Genomic DNA, 19,625 nt, shown 5'->3' with positions numbered 1-19,625 from the left:
GTTTAACATCGGGGCAGACAAAGGCTATCTGTTCTACTCCAGACAGCCTCCTTTTTGTAGGAGGTGTAGACGTTATGGGCATAATGATGGCGGGTGTGAAGAGCAAAGGTGTTTGCAGTGTGCCCAGCTGGGTCACATTGCAAAAGAGTGCACTGTTCCTAGTCTTGTCACAGCTGTGGTTCATTAGACCACTTGATGAGAGATTGCAAAGGTGGCCGAAAGCAGTACAGAGAAGGAGTGAGAGGGGAGGAAGGCATGAAGGACAGACGGTTGGGGGAGGAAAGTCAAAAGAGGATTACATCGAGCAACAGGTGACGGAGAAGGGGATGATAGAGCCTGGTGAGGAGATGGGAGCTGCTGGGATGGAAAGAGGCAAAGAAACAAAGAGGAAGTGGAAGATGTGATGGCGGCTTTCTTGGAGGCACTTAGTGGGGAACAGTTCAAAGCCCCATGCAGTGCGCGGACGGAGTAGAAGAGGAGATGGAAGAGGAGAGTAAAAGTGACTCAGCTAATGCAAGGGAAAGCCAACTGGTCAGGAAAACTGAAAAGAGAAAGGGGAGACCAAGTAAGAAGAGGAAGCCTGAGACTGTCTAAAGATGAGCTTTTCAGAGGAATCATCGTCTACTGACAGTCAAGATGGGCTTGAGATGGACAATGCAAGGCCCTTATTCCAGCTGACAGAGGAAATGGTTGGTAGGGGGAATGAAGAGCGGGAAGAGGAGTCATATGGCCTCAAGTCAACACCGGTAAGGTGGGCAGATTTAGGAGTGAGTGAGAGTGAGGCCACAAGCCTGGAAGGACAAGAAATGGGAGGGACATTAAAGAACGAATAAGGCTGTCTACTGAGGAGCTGACAGTGGGGACGATAAATGTAAGGGGTATAAGAGATGCTGTGAAACGGAGAGCTGTGTTTTCTTTTTTGCATAATTGTAAGTGTAATATTTATTTTTGCAAAAAGTTCATTTAAAAGGCTCTGAAGATGCAAGGAAATTTACCGAAGAGTGGGGTAGGGGAGGTGCATTATGGAGTGTGGGAGGGGTTTTTTCTTCAGGGTGGGGATATTGTTTTGGGATCAGGGAATAGAGGTTGAGAATCATTTTACAGTTTCTCAAGGGAGGGTGGCTGGGGCAGATGTGAAGTGGAGAGGGGGTGAATACCGATTACTTTCAGTGTATGCTCCTCAGACAGCAGAGGAGAGGAAAGAAATTTTTGATATGTTGTTAACAGTTTGTGCCACCAATAAACAAATTATAATGGGGGGGGATTTCAATATACAGCTAGGGGATAAAGGGGATAGTAGTCTGCAGGTGTTGGAGGGGATCCTGCAAGGGCATGATTTGGTGGACGGAGGGCAGAGGGTTAATCCTAAAGCATGTATGGCAACATGGAGAAACTCCAGAGGGGTGGAGAAAAGGTTAGATTATGTATTTTTCTCAAGGAATATTGTTGTGGAGAAGGGGGGGAGGAAGGGAAAGTTGCGTTTATGCTTTGGTTAATAATGAGTTTGGTGAAGAAAGGGATATGGGAGGAAAGACAAGAGTGGATTAGAGGAAAGGGCAGGAGGTCAGCAGAAGGGATAGTACAGGGAGTGGAGGCTGAATTAAGGGGAAGGATTAAGTGGGATGTACAAAGGTGGGGGAAACATGCAGCCAAGGAAAGGTGGAAAGATTTAGTTGAACTGTATTATGATAAATGTTACTGAATGTGAAATGAGGTATAATTATGATTTAAATGTGGAAAAATGAATGTAATGTTGAAAGTATAATAAAAAAAAAAAAAAAAAAAAAAAAAAAAAAAAAAAAAAAAAATCTGTTCTTATCAGTTTAATATCTGATACGTCCCCCATCCGGGGACTACATATTAAATGGATTTTTAGATCACGGAGCTGGAGCCGGGGCTTGCTCCGTCCACTCCATGCATCGGCCTGGTATTGCAGTGTCTCCAGGAACGGTGTGCTTTCCCTTTTTGGGGATTGCCATTTATTGTGTCGAATAGCAGAACAAGGAATGAGAGCTGCCATTGCAGATGCTGTGGTTTATTGCAAACTTTTTTCCTGATGTGTCCACCTGGGGTCTTGGACTCTTCCACTAACGATGCACCCACCTGAGGTCTTGAAGTCTTTCACAGACGAGGTGACGCATCGAATCAGGTGTGTTTGTTTAAAGAGAGTCATCTAAAACTGGCGTTGGGAAGCACCGGCCCATGAGCTTGGCAGTTTCCAGGCCAGTAACGGAAGGCACCCGTCCTTCCTTTCCCGGAGGGGGGGCGGAGGGCTAACCGTTGGTGAGGATGGTAGAGATGCAAATCAGACCTCTGGCTGACCGCCTGGGCCTTCATACTTACCTGGCAGGGGAGACACCATGATCAAGAAGGCGGTTCACCCAGGGCGAGGCTTGTCCATTGCACTCCGGCCATGCTGACCCCTGCGAATTCCCCAAATGCGGGAATCTCGACTGCATAATTTATGGTAGTGGGGGACTGCGTTCGCGCTCTCCCCTGAAATTGTTGGTGAAACAAAGCAGAAGAGGTTTTTACAGTTTTTTATTTATTTTCCTTTCAGAATGGGGAGTTCTGTCACATGCGAGATATGTGTTGTGCGCCTGTGAAACAAAGTCACTTGCGCTCTTGAAAAATCGGACCCTGGTGGGTAGTTTAGTTCGAACATAGCGCAGACCTTACTTTGAAAGTAGATTGGACTGACTGCAGCCTAGCTGTAACTGTCTCCATGTTGTTTGGTTGTCCTTTTTTTCGATTCGTATTAATTTTGTTGTCGCTTACAGCGACACCTAGTGGCCTGTCGCCGCGCCCTTTTTCACCTGGCCTCGGACTGAGCCCCTGCACAGGTGTGCCGATTTGGGTGAAGGGATCTCACTCCTTCCTGGAGTTATAGCCATTCGAGCCACCTCGGACACGCCACCTTAGCACGCTTTGAGGTCCCCTCGCCAAGGTGAATGGAAATTTCCTATTTTTTTGGATGATTATTGACAGTCAGACTCCAGAGAAGCTTTCTGTGCTGATTTGGGTGGGACTGGGCCAAATACCTGGCGCCAGGTTGCAAAAGAAGGTTTTCGACAAAATCCAAAATACCCGAAAATTTCGTCAGAGCGACGGGCCAATCTGAGACCTGCGTCTCGTTCGGCTCGAGCCAAGGATTCCGGTGACATAAGGCACGTGGCTCTGCGACCAACCGTTTGGGAGTTACGAGCGATGCCGTACTTTCCGTCGCTGCAGTTCCACCGTCAGGCCGATCGGGACAAGGCCCGGTGACGTTGCAGACAGGGGAGGGTACTACCATCCCGCAGTGTTGCAGGTGTTTTCATCTTTGTTTGATTGTCCATTTACATTACATTTTCCCTATTTTTCAGCTTACGGCGCCACCTAGTGGCCTGTCGCCGCGTCCCTTTTCACCTGGCCTCGGACTGAGCCCCTGCACAGGTGTGCCGATTTGGGTGAAGGGATCTCACTCCTTCCTGGAGTTATAGCCATTCGAGCCACCTCGGACACGCCACCTTAGCACGTTTTGAGGTCCCCTCGCCAAGGTGAATGGAAATTTCCTCTATTTTTGGATGATTATTGACACTCAGACTCCAGAGAAGCTTTCTGTGCTGATTTGGGTGGGACTGGGCCAAATACCTGGCGCCAGGTTGCAAAAGAAGGTTTTCGACAAAATCCAAAATACCCGAAAATTTCGTCAGAGCGACGGGCCAATCTGAGACCTGCGTCTCGTTCGGCTCGAGCCAAGGATTCCGGTGACATAAGGCACGTGGCTCTGCGACCAACCGTTTGGGAGTTACGAGCCATGCCGTACTTTCCGTCAGGCCGATCGGGACGAGGCCCGGTGACGTTGTAGACAGGGGAGGGTACTACCCAGATAGCACACTTACGTCTGCAAGATGTCTGTTAAAGAACTGTTGATCTGGAAAGCATCTGCCATCTACAAACGTCTGACATACGCCTTTCAGATGTCAGTTTTATATACCTTCTAAATCATAAACATCTAAAAGACATCTAATTGACATCTATCTGACATCTAAAAGGCAGTGTTGGGGAGTAACTAGTTACATGTAACAGCATTACGTAATTTAATTACAAAATGAATGTAACTGTAATTAGTTACAGTTACGAAGAAAAAATTAGTAATTAAATTAAAGTTACTTATGAAATTTTTAACGATTACAAAGGCAATTACATTTGAATATTTACACACATCCACATACAGATTTCACTGATTTCTTTCCCAAATTGCACTGACTGTTCTGAGACATACGCCCTAATAATTTCCAGAATTTTAACAGAATTTTTTGTTTTTCCCAGTCCGCCCTTCCTGTAAATTAATGGCAAAAACATGCAGTTTCATTTAATACAAATAGGCCTACTGAAGCTTGCAGTGTTGTCAGCCTCTGCCGCCTCAATATAGGAGTACATGAGCACATAAACATCATTTCTAGAACTGCTCTGTGTCACGTCATGCATTTTACCTATCATATCATATACAAAGAGACAGCAGTTTAAAAAAACACCAATGTTTCAGGAGTTTATTATACAGGAATGACACATGCTTATTAGATAACTGTATTTGAGTTGATGTATATGTTTTTATTTATTATTATTTAATTTTCACAAATTTAGAAAAGTAATCTAAAAGTACTCAAAAGTAATTAGTTACATTACTTTAATAAAGTAATTGAAAAAGTTATACTACTATAACATTTTAAACAGGGTAACTTGTAATCTGTAACCTATTACATTTCCAAAGTAACCTTCCAAACACTGCTAAAAGGAGACGTCCAATAGACGTATTGCAGATGAGCAAACAGCCTTAAAACTACATCTTGCAGATGTAAATTCATATGTCAAATAGACGTCTCCTAGATGTATGTGTGCTATCAGGGTACCATCCCCCAGCGTTTTTAGGTCTCCCAAAACTTACCAAAGCCGAGATGGGCATCGCCGTGTCCGGCTTCCTCCCTGCTGCGTCTTAGCAGCATCGCTTCTCGGCCTTTTGGCTAAGATCAAGTGTCTGGCTTAAAGGAAGAGACTGCGATCGCCTCTTGGAGGTTTTTTAGGTTGTGCTCTACCATAGCACGTCCTACACCTTCCGAGAGGTATATTGTATTGCATCTGGCATACTTTTTTTACTATTTATTGTCTTTCATATTGTGTTGTGCTTGTTTTTTAGGAGGAGTTTTTTTTTATTGAGAAACTGGTCTTAAGGTAAGTTATTTCCTGTTTTACGTTGTTTTTATTGCTGTGGTAATTTTTTAGTTTGTTTGATTCCTTTTAGCTGTCGGTGCCTCCAACATGTCGGCTGCTCGTGCCGGCATGCGGAGGCACCACAGCACTAGGTTCCTTTTTTTAGAAAAAGATGGAAAGTTAATGGAAATGTCAAGGTTGGATTTTTCGAGGAAACTTATGCAAAAACTTCTAGGTTTTAATCCTGCTGATTTAAATTGCATTCTAACCCTGCCTTTTAACAAAGGCTTCGATGTGAGTTTTAAAAATGCAGCACTGTTAAATGAGTTCTGGCAGCGCTTTGACACACACAAGACCCAGTTTTCCATGTTTAAAGTTGAGAAACTAACTGATAACACACAAAAAATGGTTATCGTTAGAATGTTCAATGAGACTGTGAATGGAGAAGACATTTGCACATGGCTGGGTAGATTTTGCACTGTAAGGGGCCAGGCTATGAAGGTTTATGATGAAGACGGTATTTGGAATTGTTCCTGGAGGGTCCCCATTAAGCAATGGGAAGACCCACAGGGCTTCCAAGGTCTGAGGCATTTACCACAAATGATAGTTCTGGGAGAAAACAGGGGCTACATCCACTACCAGGGAATGCCCAAACTCTGCCGGCGATGTGGGGAGTTTGGGCATCTTGTTGAAGCATGCCAGAAACTCTTTTGTAACAAGTGTAGAGAAATTGGACATTCCTTTGAAGAATGTCCAAATGGCAGAAAGTGTAATCTTTGTGGAGACTTGTCTCATCTCTACAGAGATTGCCCCAAATCGTTTGCCAACAAAGTAAAATCAGACAAAATGGCGGTTGAGGAGCGAGTACAACAGGCCAATGAGGAGGTGGAGCTAAATTCAAATCTCCCGCCAAACCCTGGGGTTGGTGGAGAGAAAATTGATAACAGAGGTAAGGAGAGAGGGGGGGCGGAGCAAACTTCAAATTTCCCGCCAAACCACACTATTGGAGCAGACGGAAATGAGGAGATGGAACTCCACCAATCCCTAATAGAGAAAGAAAAGGAATCAAATGAACAGAGCAAGGAGGAGGATAGTGAACAAGAACAGGAAAAGGTAGTGGAGGAGAAACAAGAGATAGAGGTAAGTAATGATCTTCCAGGAGTTATATTGAGAGGGAAAAAAAGGATTGCCCGATCTCCCATTGAGGAGAAGAATGAGAAAAGAGATAGAGTGGGATTGCGATCAGATTCCTTCTCATCAGGGGATCTGAACCGGCTTTTCCCACTCGGTTCCCCAAACGAAATATCTTTCTTGTCAATAGAACTCCAAACATCAACCCCTAGGGCTAGCTCAAGGGGGAAACAGCTTCAATCTCCGGATTCCCCAAATAGGGGAAAAGAAGAAGAGCTGGTTTCACAAGATACAGATATCCTTTTTAATTGAAATTTTAGTTATTTATGTCTTCTAAAATGTTGTATTTATCATTTTTAACTGTTTTTATCATGACACTCACACTCTCCACCTTAAATGTAAGAAGTGTGAGGTCACAGTTGAGAGCTCAAATGGTTTTATCCTTTTTACAAACCCAAAATAGCGATATCCTGCTTTTACAAGAATGTGCTTTACCTTTTATGTCCAATTATAGGAGATGGGAAGAACAATGGCCCCATGTATCTGTGTGGAGTGGATCAAATTTTAACAGAGCCGATGGAGTAGCCATTTTAATAAAAAATCCTCAGCTCTTGGTGAAGGGTAGCACAGTGGTGAGAGATGGGAGAGCTCTTTTAATAAATCTGTCCTTCTTAGGACATGATTTTAATATTTTAAATATGTATGCTTTTACAGATAAAAATGAAAGGAACGACCTTTTAGAAGACGTGCAGTCCCACCTTTTAGGAAAGACCCCATTTATTTTAGCAGGGGATTTTAATTGCATTTTAAGTAAAAATGATAGAAAAGGGGAGAGAGAGGATTTTAAAATGGATAAAACGTCAATTTTACTACAGAACATTATAAAGGATTTTAAATTGACTGACTGTTTTAGAACCATGCATCCTGGGGAAAAAGGATTCACCTGGTTTAGTGGTGATGGCACTAAAGCCTCCCGTATAGACTATATCTTTACGCGAGACCTTACACCAGTGGATGCTAAACTAATGCCCGTTTTCTTTTCAGACCACGCTATGCTTTCTTGCACCCTTTCTTTTCCCACAGGTGTGACGACAGGTGGAGGGATATGGAAACTGAACTGCTCCCTGCTGGAAGACCCAGAGATCACAACATACTACAGGGAGCAGTACAGCCAATGGCAGACTTTACAAGACTTTTATGATTCACGAGCACAGTGGTGGGAGATGGTAAAGGCAAAGACCAAGACTTTTTTTAGATGGGCAGGGAAAAAGAAAAAATTAAAAGAAAAAAGACGAATGGTGGGACTGCAAAAGAGGCTACAACGTTACTTTTATCTTCTTAGCCAGGGTTTTGATTTTAACGAAGAAATTAAGGAAGTTAAGAAAGACATGTCAGAATTAGCGGAGGTTAAAAGTAGAGGTGTTCTCTTCAGGAGTAAAGAAAGGGAAATAGAGGAAGGCGAGAAATGCAGCAGATACTTTTTTAAGAAAGTTATTGATGGAGGTAGAGCAATATTTAAATTAAGAAATAAAGAAGGAGAAACAATGACAGACACAAATGATATTTTATCAGTAATAGAAAGCTTTTATGAAGAACTCTATGAAGAAAAGGCAAGTGACAACAGCATTTTGAGCGAAATTTTAACAAGCATAGAGAAAACAATAAATGGAAATACCAGTCTGACAAAGGATTTTAACATTTCTGAGATAGACAAAAGTATTCAAAAATTCAAAAAAGGGAAAACTCCTGGAGTTGATGGACTCCCTCTTGAATTTTATTTGACCTTTTGGGACATTTTAAGACAAGACTTACTGGCTGTTTTTAATGACTTTGACAAGATCGACCAGCTCCCTGACAGTTTTAGGATAGGAATAATGACCCTACTACACAAAAAAGATGACAAGACAGATTTAAAAAACTGGCGTCCTATAACCCTTTTAAACTTTGATTGTAAACTTTTTAGTAAACTTTTAACAACACGAATGTCAACAGTTTTAGCAGATCTGATCCACCCGGATCAAGCCTGCGCCGTCCCTGGGAGAAAGATCACAGACAGCCTCGTACTGATAAGAGACGCCATCTGTTATGCGAGAGACAGAAATATTCGGCTGATAGTTTTAAATTTAGACTTTGAAAAAGCATTCGACCGAGTCTCGCACCACTACTTGTTTCAAGTTTTGGAAAAAATGGGGTTTCCCAGGAGGTTCTTAGCTTGGGTGGGATTGCTGTATAAAGACATAACCAGCAAAATCCTAGTTAACGGGAATCTCTCAAAAGCGATAAATATATGCAGCGGCGTCCGTCAGGGCTGTCCGTTATCTCCTCTCCTGTATGTGGCTTGCATCGAACCCCTAGCGCAGGTATTGAGAAGGGATACATGGATCAGTGGACTGACTATACCCGGGACTGGAGGACTGACTGCAAAGACTGTTTTATATATGGATGATGTCAACCTTTTATGTACTGACGTTTTATCAACACAGAGGACTATGGACCTGACAGACTGGTTTGGGAAAGCATCGGGAGCCAGACTGAACCGAGATAAAACACAAGCACAGTTTTACGGTCCCTGGAAACCTAGTGAGCTCGCTGGACTGGACACTACTTTTAAAAGGACAGAGTTAAAAATACTGGGTATTAAGTTTGACAGAGACGGGGGAGGGAGTGGAAATTGGCATGACGTGATGGTTAAAGTGCGGAAAAAACTAGGTTTCTGGGGACTGAGACGTTTGACATTTGAAGGAAAGGTTTTAATCATAAAAGCTGTGATTTTACCCCTGTTTTTATTGCTGTGTTCTGTTTTCTTTCCCCCCAGACTCTTTCTTGTATCTCTGGAACGTGCAATGTTTTATTTTTTATGGGGGTCTAAGTGGGAGCGACTCAAAAGAGCAACCATGAAGAAAGCACCCCAAAATGGAGGAAAAGGAGTGCCAGACCCCTACTTGTTTTTAGGAGCTTTTTATACTGCACTACATATAAAATATGCCCGAACCCCATCCAAACAAGACAAAACAGGAGCCATGACCCGGTTTTGGATGGGGTCCTACTTAAGAACCCAAAATATTGTACAGACAGACTTGACAATGCCAGTTGCCTTTGACCAACCCCCAGCATACACACACATAAAGAACTTTTTAAAGAAATTTAATTTGGAAAAAGAAAGTGTGACTGTTTTAACCAATCATCGCTCTATACTCTCTCTTGTGCAGGAACGGGAACAAGTGTGTCCAGTACGCGGGCTCACTCTAGGTGAAGCCCAAAACGTTTGGCGGAATGTGTCCCACTCAGCTCTTCACAACCGACACCGAGACCTGGCTTGGATGGTTGCCCATGAGATCCTCCCGGTCAGGGCCGTGATGCACTCCCGAGGCATGTCAAAGAACCCCATCTGCCCGCGGTCCGGATGTGGCGCCCCCGAGACCGTGAGGCACGCCTTATGGGAGTGCAGCGCTGTGAGGGACCTGTGGGCGACAGCTGGCCCCCAGCAATTCCCGTACCTACCAGTAGGGGGGGTCCCAGACTACCCAATGGGGAGAGGAGGGGTGAGCCAAAAACAAATGCCAGCAAAAACACCCCCTAAGCTATGGCTTACCATCCTCTGCATCCAAGACGCCATATGGACCTCCAGAAACCTACTGGTAGGGAAGCGCATGCAGGGGTCCCTGCACGCCACCATCCAGCTAGCCAAATCAAGGCTGCAGGAGTACACCGCATGTCGCCATTCGGATGTGGAGGGTCAGAGCTACACGGGAAAGGTCCCCATAGCCACGAGCCCTGACTGCCCGTAGATGCCCCCAAACACCTGAAGTGGGACAGCGGTGCCTCGGTTTAAGAGGATCTCCTCTGGGCCCAGAAGGGTCAGGCCTCTGGGACTGGTTTTGAGGAACTGAGCTGATGGTTTAATCTTTTTTCTTTAAAGGACATACCCGTTTTTGCACAACAGAAGAGAACGTTTTTAAACCTGTCTTTTGATTTTAATAACACTGTTTTTTATTTTTTATTTTCTCTAGCACTACAGACACACAACAACAACAAAAACACACTCAATACAAAATGTTTTTATTTGTGTATTAAATAATTTAAAAATTATCCTGTGCTTTAAACAACAACAACAAAAACAACAACAACAACCATTGTATAATGTGTTTTAACAAAACAAATGTGTGCATGTAACCAAAATGTATTGTGACAATAAAATTTTTCAAAAGAAAAAAAAAATCTGTTCTTATCAGTTTAATATCTGATACGTCCCCCATCCGGGGACTACATATTAAATGGATTTTTAGATCACGGAGCTGGAGCCGGGGCTTGCTCCGTCCACTCCATGCATCGGCCTGGTATTGCAGTGTCTCCAGGAACGGTGTGCTTTCCCTTTTTGGGGATTGCCATTTATTGTGTCGAATAGCAGAACAAGGAATGAGAGCTGCCATTGCAGATGCTGTGGTTTATTGCAAACTTTTTTCCTGATGTGTCCACCTGGGGTCTTGGACTCTTCCACTAACGATGCACCCACCTGAGGTCTTGAAGTCTTTCACAGACGAGGTGACGCATCGAATCAGGTGTGTTTGTTTAAAGAGAGTCATCTAAAACTGGCGTTGGGAAGCACCGGCCCATGAGCTTGGCAGTTTCCAGGCCAGTAACGGAAGGCACCCGTCCTTCCTTTCCCGGAGGGGGGGCGGAGGGCTAACCGTTGGTGAGGATGGTAGAGATGCAAATCAGACCTCTGGCTGACCGCCTGGGCCTTCATACTTACCTGGCAGGGGAGACACCATGATCAAGAAGGCGGTTCACCCAGGGCGAGGCTTGTCCATTGCACTCCGGCCATGCTGACCCCTGCGAATTCCCCAAATGCGGGAATCTCGACTGCATAATTTATGGTAGTGGGGGACTGCGTTCGCGCTCTCCCCTGAAATTGTTGGTGAAACAAAGCAGAAGAGGTTTTTACAGTTTTTTTTTTATTTTCCTTTCAGAATGGGGAGTTCTGTCACATGCGAGATATGTGTTGTGCGCCTGTGAAACAAAGTCACTTGCGCTCTTGAAAAATCGGACCCTGGTGGGTAGTTTAGTTCGAACATAGCGCAGACCTTACTTTGAAAGTAGATTGGACTGACTGCAGCCTAGCTGTAACTGTCTCCATGTTGTTTGGTTGTCCTTTTTTTCGATTCGTATTAATTTTGTTGTCGCTTACAGCGACACCTAGTGGCCTGTCGCCGCGCCCTTTTTCACCTGGCCTCGGACTGAGCCCCTGCACAGGTGTGCCGATTTGGGTGAAGGGATCTCACTCCTTCCTGGAGTTATAGCCATTCGAGCCACCTCGGACACGCCACCTTAGCACGCTTTGAGGTCCCCTCGCCAAGGTGAATGGAAATTTCCTATTTTTTTGGATGATTATTGACAGTCAGACTCCAGAGAAGCTTTCTGTGCTGATTTGGGTGGGACTGGGCCAAATACCTGGCGCCAGGTTGCAAAAGAAGGTTTTCGACAAAATCCAAAATACCCGAAAATTTCGTCAGAGCGACGGGCCAATCTGAGACCTGCGTCTCGTTCGGCTCGAGCCAAGGATTCCGGTGACATAAGGCACGTGGCTCTGCGACCAACCGTTTGGGAGTTACGAGCGATGCCGTACTTTCCGTCGCTGCAGTTCCACCGTCAGGCCGATCGGGACAAGGCCCGGTGACGTTGCAGACAGGGGAGGGTACTACCATCCCGCAGTGTTGCAGGTGTTTTCATCTTTGTTTGATTGTCCATTTACATTACATTTTCCCTATTTTTCAGCTTACGGCGCCACCTAGTGGCCTGTCGCCGCGTCCCTTTTCACCTGGCCTCGGACTGAGCCCCTGCACAGGTGTGCCGATTTGGGTGAAGGGATCTCACTCCTTCCTGGAGTTATAGCCATTCGAGCCACCTCGGACACGCCACCTTAGCACGTTTTGAGGTCCCCTCGCCAAGGTGAATGGAAATTTCCTCTATTTTTGGATGATTATTGACACTCAGACTCCAGAGAAGCTTTCTGTGCTGATTTGGGTGGGACTGGGCCAAATACCTGGCGCCAGGTTGCAAAAGAAGGTTTTCGACAAAATCCAAAATACCCGAAAATTTCGTCAGAGCGACGGGCCAATCTGAGACCTGCGTCTCGTTCGGCTCGAGCCAAGGATTCCGGTGACATAAGGCACGTGGCTCTGCGACCAACCGTTTGGGAGTTACGAGCCATGCCGTACTTTCCGTCAGGCCGATCGGGACGAGGCCCGGTGACGTTGTAGACAGGGGAGGGTACTACCCAGATAGCACACTTACGTCTGCAAGATGTCTGTTAAAGAACTGTTGATCTGGAAAGCATCTGCCATCTACAAACGTCTGACATACGCCTTTCAGATGTCAGTTTTATATACCTTCTAAATCATAAACATCTAAAAGACATCTAATTGACATCTATCTGACATCTAAAAGGCAGTGTTGGGGAGTAACTAGTTACATGTAACAGCATTACGTAATTTAATTACAAAATGAATGTAACTGTAATTAGTTACAGTTACGAAGAAAAAATTAGTAATTAAATTAAAGTTACTTATGAAATTTTTAACGATTACAAAGGCAATTACATTTGAATATTTACACACATCCACATACAGATTTCACTGATTTCTTTCCCAAATTGCACTGACTGTTCTGAGACATACGCCCTAATAATTTCCAGAATTTTAACAGAATTTTTTGTTTTTCCCAGTCCGCCCTTCCTGTAAATTAATGGCAAAAACATGCAGTTTCATTTAATACAAATAGGCCTACTGAAGCTTGCAGTGTTGTCAGCCTCTGCCGCCTCAATATAGGAGTACATGAGCACATAAACATCATTTCTAGAACTGCTCTGTGTCACGTCATGCATTTTACCTATCATATCATATACAAAGAGACAGCAGTTTAAAAAAACACCAATGTTTCAGGAGTTTATTATACAGGAATGACACATGCTTATTAGATAACTGTATTTGAGTTGATGTATATGTTTTTATTTATTATTATTTAATTTTCACAAATTTAGAAAAGTAATCTAAAAGTACTCAAAAGTAATTAGTTACATTACTTTAATAAAGTAATTGAAAAAGTTATACTACTATAACATTTTAAACAGGGTAACTTGTAATCTGTAACCTATTACATTTCCAAAGTAACCTTCCAAACACTGCTAAAAGGAGACGTCCAATAGACGTATTGCAGATGAGCAAACAGCCTTAAAACTACATCTTGCAGATGTAAATTCATATGTCAAATAGACGTCTCCTAGATGTATGTGTGCTATCAGGGTACCATCCCCCAGCGTTTTTAGGTCTCCCAAAACTTACCAAAGCCGAGATGGGCATCGCCGTGTCCGGCTTCCTCCCTGCTGCGTCTTAGCAGCATCGCTTCTCGGCCTTTTGGCTAAGATCAAGTGTCTGGCTTAAAGGAAGAGACTGCGATCGCCTCTTGGAGGTTTTTTAGGTTGTGCTCTACCATAGCACGTCCTACACCTTCCGAGAGGTATATTGTATTGCATCTGGCATACTTTTTTTACTATTTATTGTCTTTCATATTGTGTTGTGCTTGTTTTTTAGGAGGAGTTTTTTTTTATTGAGAAACTGGTCTTAAGGTAAGTTATTTCCTGTTTTACGTTGTTTTTATTGCTGTGGTAATTTTTTAGTTTGTTTGATTCCTTTTAGCTGTCGGTGCCTCCAACATGTCGGCTGCTCGTGCCGGCATGCGGAGGCACCACAGCACTAGGTTCCTTTTTTTAGAAAAAGATGGAAAGTTAATGGAAATGTCAAGGTTGGATTTTTCGAGGAAACTTATGCAAAAACTTCTAGGTTTTAATCCTGCTGATTTAAATTGCATTCTAACCCTGCCTTTTAACAAAGGCTTCGATGTGAGTTTTAAAAATGCAGCACTGTTAAATGAGTTCTGGCAGCGCTTTGACACACACAAGACCCAGTTTTCCATGTTTAAAGTTGAGAAACTAACTGATAACACACAAAAAATGGTTATCGTTAGAATGTTCAATGAGACTGTGAATGGAGAAGACATTTGCACATGGCTGGGTAGATTTTGCACTGTAAGGGGCCAGGCTATGAAGGTTTATGATGAAGACGGTATTTGGAATTGTTCCTGGAGGGTCCCCATTAAGCAATGGGAAGACCCACAGGGCTTCCAAGGTCTGAGGCATTTACCACAAATGATAGTTCTGGGAGAAAACAGGGGCTACATCCACTACCAGGGAATGCCCAAACTCTGCCGGCGATGTGGGGAGTTTGGGCATCTTGTTGAAGCATGCCAGAAACTCTTTTGTAACAAGTGTAGAGAAATTGGACATTCCTTTGAAGAATGTCCAAATGGCAGAAAGTGTAATCTTTGTGGAGACTTGTCTCATCTCTACAGAGATTGCCCCAAATCGTTTGCCAACAAAGTAAAATCAGACAAAATGGCGGTTGAGGAGCGAGTACAACAGGCCAATGAGGAGGTGGAGCTAAATTCAAATCTCCCGCCAAACCCTGGGGTTGGTGGAGAGAAAATTGATAACAGAGGTAAGGAGAGAGGGGGGGCGGAGCAAACTTCAAATTTCCCGCCAAACCACACTATTGGAGCAGACGGAAATGAGGAGATGGAACTCCACCAATCCCTAATAGAGAAAGAAAAGGAATCAAATGAACAGAGCAAGGAGGAGGATAGTGAACAAGAACAGGAAAAGGTAGTGGAGGAGAAACAAGAGATAGAGGTAAGTAATGATCTTCCAGGAGTTATATTGAGAGGGAAAAAAAGGATTGCCCGATCTCCCATTGAGGAGAAGAATGAGAAAAGAGATAGAGTGGGATTGCGATCAGATTCCTTCTCATCAGGGGATCTGAACCGGCTTTTCCCACTCGGTTCCCCAAACGAAATATCTTTCTTGTCAATAGAACTCCAAACATCAACCCCTAGGGCTAGCTCAAGGGGGAAACAGCTTCAATCTCCGGATTCCCCAAATAGGGGAAAAGAAGAAGAGCTGGTTTCACAAGATACAGATATCCTTTTTAATTGAAATTTTAGTTATTTATGTCTTCTAAAATGTTGTATTTATCATTTTTAACTGTTTTTATCATGACACTCACACTCTCCACCTTAAATGTAAGAAGTGTGAGGTCACAGTTGAGAGCTCAAATGGTTTTATCCTTTTTACAAACCCAAAATAGCGATATCCTGCTTTTACAAGAATGTGCTTTACCTTTTATGTCCAATTATAGGAGATGGGAAGAACAATGGCCCCATGTATCTGTGTGGAGTGGATCAAATTTTAACAGAGCCGATGGAGTAGCCATTTTAATAAAAAATCCTCAGCTCTTGGTGAAGGGTAGCACAGTGGTGAGAGATGGGAGAGCTCTTTTAATAAATCTGTCCTTCTTAGGACATGATTTTAATATTTTAAATATGTATGCTTTTACAGATAAAAATGAAAGGAACGACCTTTTAGAAGACGTGCAGTCCCACCTTTTAGGAAAGACCCCATTTATTTTAGCAGGGGATTTTAATTGCATTTTAAGTAAAAATGATAGAAAAGGGGAGAGAGAGGATTTTAAAATGGATAAAACGTCAATTTTACTACAGAACATTATAAAGGATTTTAAATTGACTGACTGTTTTAGAACCATGCATCCTGGGGAAAAAGGATTCACCTGGTTTAGTGGTGATGGCACTAAAGCCTCCCGTATAGACTATATCTTTACGCGAGACCTTACACCAGTGGATGCTAAACTAATGCCCGTTTTCTTTTCAGACCACGCTATGCTTTCTTGCACCCTTTCTTTTCCCACAGGTGTGACGACAGGTGGAGGGATATGGAAACTGAACTGCTCCCTGCTGGAAGACCCAGAGATCACAACATACTACAGGGAGCAGTACAGCCAATGGCAGACTTTACAAGACTTTTATGATTCACGAGCACAGTGGTGGGAGATGGTAAAGGCAAAGACCAAGACTTTTTTTAGATGGGCAGGGAAAAAGAAAAAATTAAAAGAAAAAAGACGAATGGTGGGACTGCAAAAGAGGCTACAACGTTACTTTTATCTTCTTAGCCAGGGTTTTGATTTTAACGAAGAAATTAAGGAAGTTAAGAAAGACATGTCAGAATTAGCGGAGGTTAAAAGTAGAGGTGTTCTCTTCAGGAGTAAAGAAAGGGAAATAGAGGAAGGCGAGAAATGCAGCAGATACTTTTTTAAGAAAGTTATTGATGGAGGTAGAGCAATATTTAAATTAAGAAATAAAGAAGGAGAAACAATGACAGACACAAAGGATATTTTATCAGTAATAGAAAGCTTTTATGAAGAACTCTATGAAGAAAAGGCAAGTGACAACAGCATTTTGAGCGAAATTTTAACAAGCATAGAGAAAACAATAAATGGAAATACCAGTCTGACAAAGGATTTTAACATTTCTGAGATAGACAAAAGTATTCAAAAATTCAAAAAAGGGAAAACTCCTGGAGTTGATGGACTCCCTCTTGAATTTTATTTGACCTTTTGGGACATTTTAAGACAAGACTTACTGGCTGTTTTTAATGACTTTGACAAGATCGACCAGCTCCCTGACAGTTTTAGGATAGGAATAATGACCCTACTACACAAAAAAGATGACAAGACAGATTTAAAAAACTGGCGTCCTATAACCCTTTTAAACTTTGATTGTAAACTTTTTAGTAAACTTTTAACAACACGAATGTCAACAGTTTTAGCAGATCTGATCCACCCGGATCAAGCCTGCGCCGTCCCTGGGAGAAAGATCACAGACAGCCTCGTACTGATAAGAGACGCCATCTGTTATGCGAGAGACAGAAATATTCGGCTGATAGTTTTAAATTTAGACTTTGAAAAAGCATTCGACCGAGTCTCGCACCACTACTTGTTTCAAGTTTTGGAAAAAATGGGGTTTCCCAGGAGGTTCTTAGCTTGGGTGGGATTGCTGTATAAAGACATAACCAGCAAAATCCTAGTTAACGGGAATCTCTCAAAAGCGATAAATATATGCAGCGGCGTCCGTCAGGGCTGTCCGTTATCTCCTCTCCTGTATGTGGCTTGCATCGAACCCCTAGCGCAGGTATTGAGAAGGGATACATGGATCAGTGGACTGACTATACCCGGGACTGGAGGACTGACTGCAAAGACTGTTTTATATATGGATGATGTCAACCTTTTATGTACTGACGTTTTATCAACACAGAGGACTATGGACCTGACAGACTGGTTTGGGAAAGCATCGGGAGCCAGACTGAACCGAGATAAAACACAAGCACAGTTTTACGGTCCCTGGAAACCTAGTGAGCTCGCTGGACTGGACACTACTTTTAAAAGGACAGAGTTAAAAATACTGGGTATTAAGTTTGACAGAGACGGGGGAGGGAGTGGAAATTGGCATGACGTGATGGTTAAAGTGCGGAAAAAACTAGGTTTCTGGGGACTGAGACGTTTGACATTTGAAGGAAAGGTTTTAATCATAAAAGCTGTGATTTTACCCCTGTTTTTATTGCTGTGTTCTGTTTTCTTTCCCCCCAGACTCTTTCTTGTATCTCTGGAACGTGCAATGTTTTATTTTTTATGGGGGTCTAAGTGGGAGCGACTCAAAAGAGCAACCATGAAGAAAGCACCCCAAAATGGAGGAAAAGGAGTGCCAGACCCCTACTTGTTTTTAGGAGCTTTTTATACTGCACTACATATAAAATATGCCCGAACCCCATCCAAACAAGACAAAACAGGAGCCATGACCCGGTTTTGGATGGGGTCCTACTTAAGAACCCAAAATATTGTACAGACAGACTTGACAATGCCAGTTGCCTTTGACCAACCCCCAGCATACACACACATAAAGAACTTTTTAAAGAAATTTAATTTGGAAAAAGAAAGTGTGACTGTTTTAACCAATCATCGCTCTATACTCTCTCTTGTGCAGGAACGGGAACAAGTGTGTCCAGTACGCGGGCTCACTCTAGGTGAAGCCCAAAACGTTTGGCGGAATGTGTCCCACTCAGCTCTTCACAACCGACACCGAGACCTGGCTTGGATGGTTGCCCATGAGATCCTCCCGGTCAGGGCCGTGATGCACTCCCGAGGCATGTCAAAGAACCCCATCTGCCCGCGGTCCGGATGTGGCGCCCCCGAGACCGTGAGGCACGCCTTATGGGAGTGCAGCGCTGTGAGGGACCTGTGGGCGACAGCTGGCCCCCAGCAATTCCCGTACCTACCAGTAGGGGGGGTCCCAGACTACCCAATGGGGAGAGGAGGGGTGAGCCAAAAACAAATGCCAGCAAAAACACCCCCTAAGCTATGGCTTACCATCCTCTGCATCCAAGACGCCATATGGACCTCCAGAAACCTACTGGTAGGGAAGCGCATGCAGGGGTCCCTGCACGCCACCATCCAGCTAGCCAAATCAAGGCTGCAGGAGTACACCGCATGTCGCCATTCGGATGTGGAGGGTCAGAGCTACACGGGAAAGGTCCCCATAGCCACGAGCCCTGACTGCCCGTAGATGCCCCCAAACACCTGAAGTGGGACAGCGGTGCCTCGGTTTAAGAGGATCTCCTCTGGGCCCAGAAGGGTCAGGCCTCTGGGACTGGTTTTGAGGAACTGAGCTGATGGTTTAATCTTTTTTCTTTAAAGGACATACCCGTTTTTGCACAACAGAAGAGAACGTTTTTAAACCTGTCTTTTGATTTTAATAACACTGTTTTTTATTTTTATTTTCTCTAGCACTACAGACACACAACAACAACAAAAACACACTCAATACAAAATGTTTTTATTTGTGTATTAAATAATTTAAAAATTATCCTGTGCTTTAAACAACAACAACAAAAACAACAACAACAACCATTGTATAATGTGTTTTAACAAAACAAATGTGTGCATGTAACCAAAATGTATTGTGACAATAAAATTTTTCAAAAGAAAAAAAAAAATCTGTTCTTATCAGTTTAATATCTGATACGTCCCCCATCCGGGGACTACATATTAAATGGATTTTTAGATCACGGAGCTGGAGCCGGGGCTTGCTCCGTCCACTCCATGCATCGGCCTGGTATTGCAGTGTCTCCAGGAACGGTGTGCTTTCCCTTTTTGGGGATTGCCATTTATTGTGTCGAATAGCAGAACAAGGAATGAGAGCTGCCATTGCAGATGCTGTGGTTTATTGCAAACTTTTTTCCTGATGTGTCCACCTGGGGTCTTGGACTCTTCCACTAACGATGCACCCACCTGAGGTCTTGAAGTCTTTCACAGACGAGGTCTTGACGCAGTCTTTTCGAATCA

General features: G+C 43.6%; 2 non-coding genes and 3 pseudogenes across 2 annotated transcripts; all 5 read left to right on the top strand.

The window, feature by feature from the left end:
* Window positions 1-1,790: 1,790 nt before the first annotated feature.
* LOC113102401 (uncharacterized) lies at window positions 1,791-1,961 on the top strand (annotated as a pseudogene).
* A 374-nt stretch (window positions 1,962-2,335) lies between these two features.
* Window positions 2,336-2,499, top strand: LOC113102398 (U1 spliceosomal RNA). The gene has a single exon (XR_003290881.1). It is a non-coding gene; the product is annotated as a U1 spliceosomal RNA (small nuclear RNA).
* Window positions 2,500-10,517: 8,018 nt separating this feature from the next.
* On the top strand, window positions 10,518-10,695 carry LOC113102400 (uncharacterized; annotated as a pseudogene).
* Window positions 10,696-11,069: 374 nt separating this feature from the next.
* Window positions 11,070-11,233, top strand: LOC113102397 (U1 spliceosomal RNA). Its single transcript, XR_003290880.1, has one exon. It is a non-coding gene; the product is annotated as a U1 spliceosomal RNA (small nuclear RNA).
* Window positions 11,234-19,250: 8,017 nt separating this feature from the next.
* Window positions 19,251-19,429, top strand: LOC113102399 (uncharacterized; annotated as a pseudogene).
* Window positions 19,430-19,625: the final 196 nt, after the last annotated feature.

The sequence above is a fragment of the Carassius auratus genome, unplaced genomic scaffold (assembly GCF_003368295.1).
Source record: "Carassius auratus strain Wakin unplaced genomic scaffold, ASM336829v1 scaf_tig00217720, whole genome shotgun sequence".
In the NCBI taxonomy this organism is placed as follows: Eukaryota; Metazoa; Chordata; class Actinopteri; order Cypriniformes; family Cyprinidae; genus Carassius; species Carassius auratus.
Note: the sequence above shows the minus strand (reverse complement) of the source record. Positions and strands in the feature narration are given on the sequence as shown.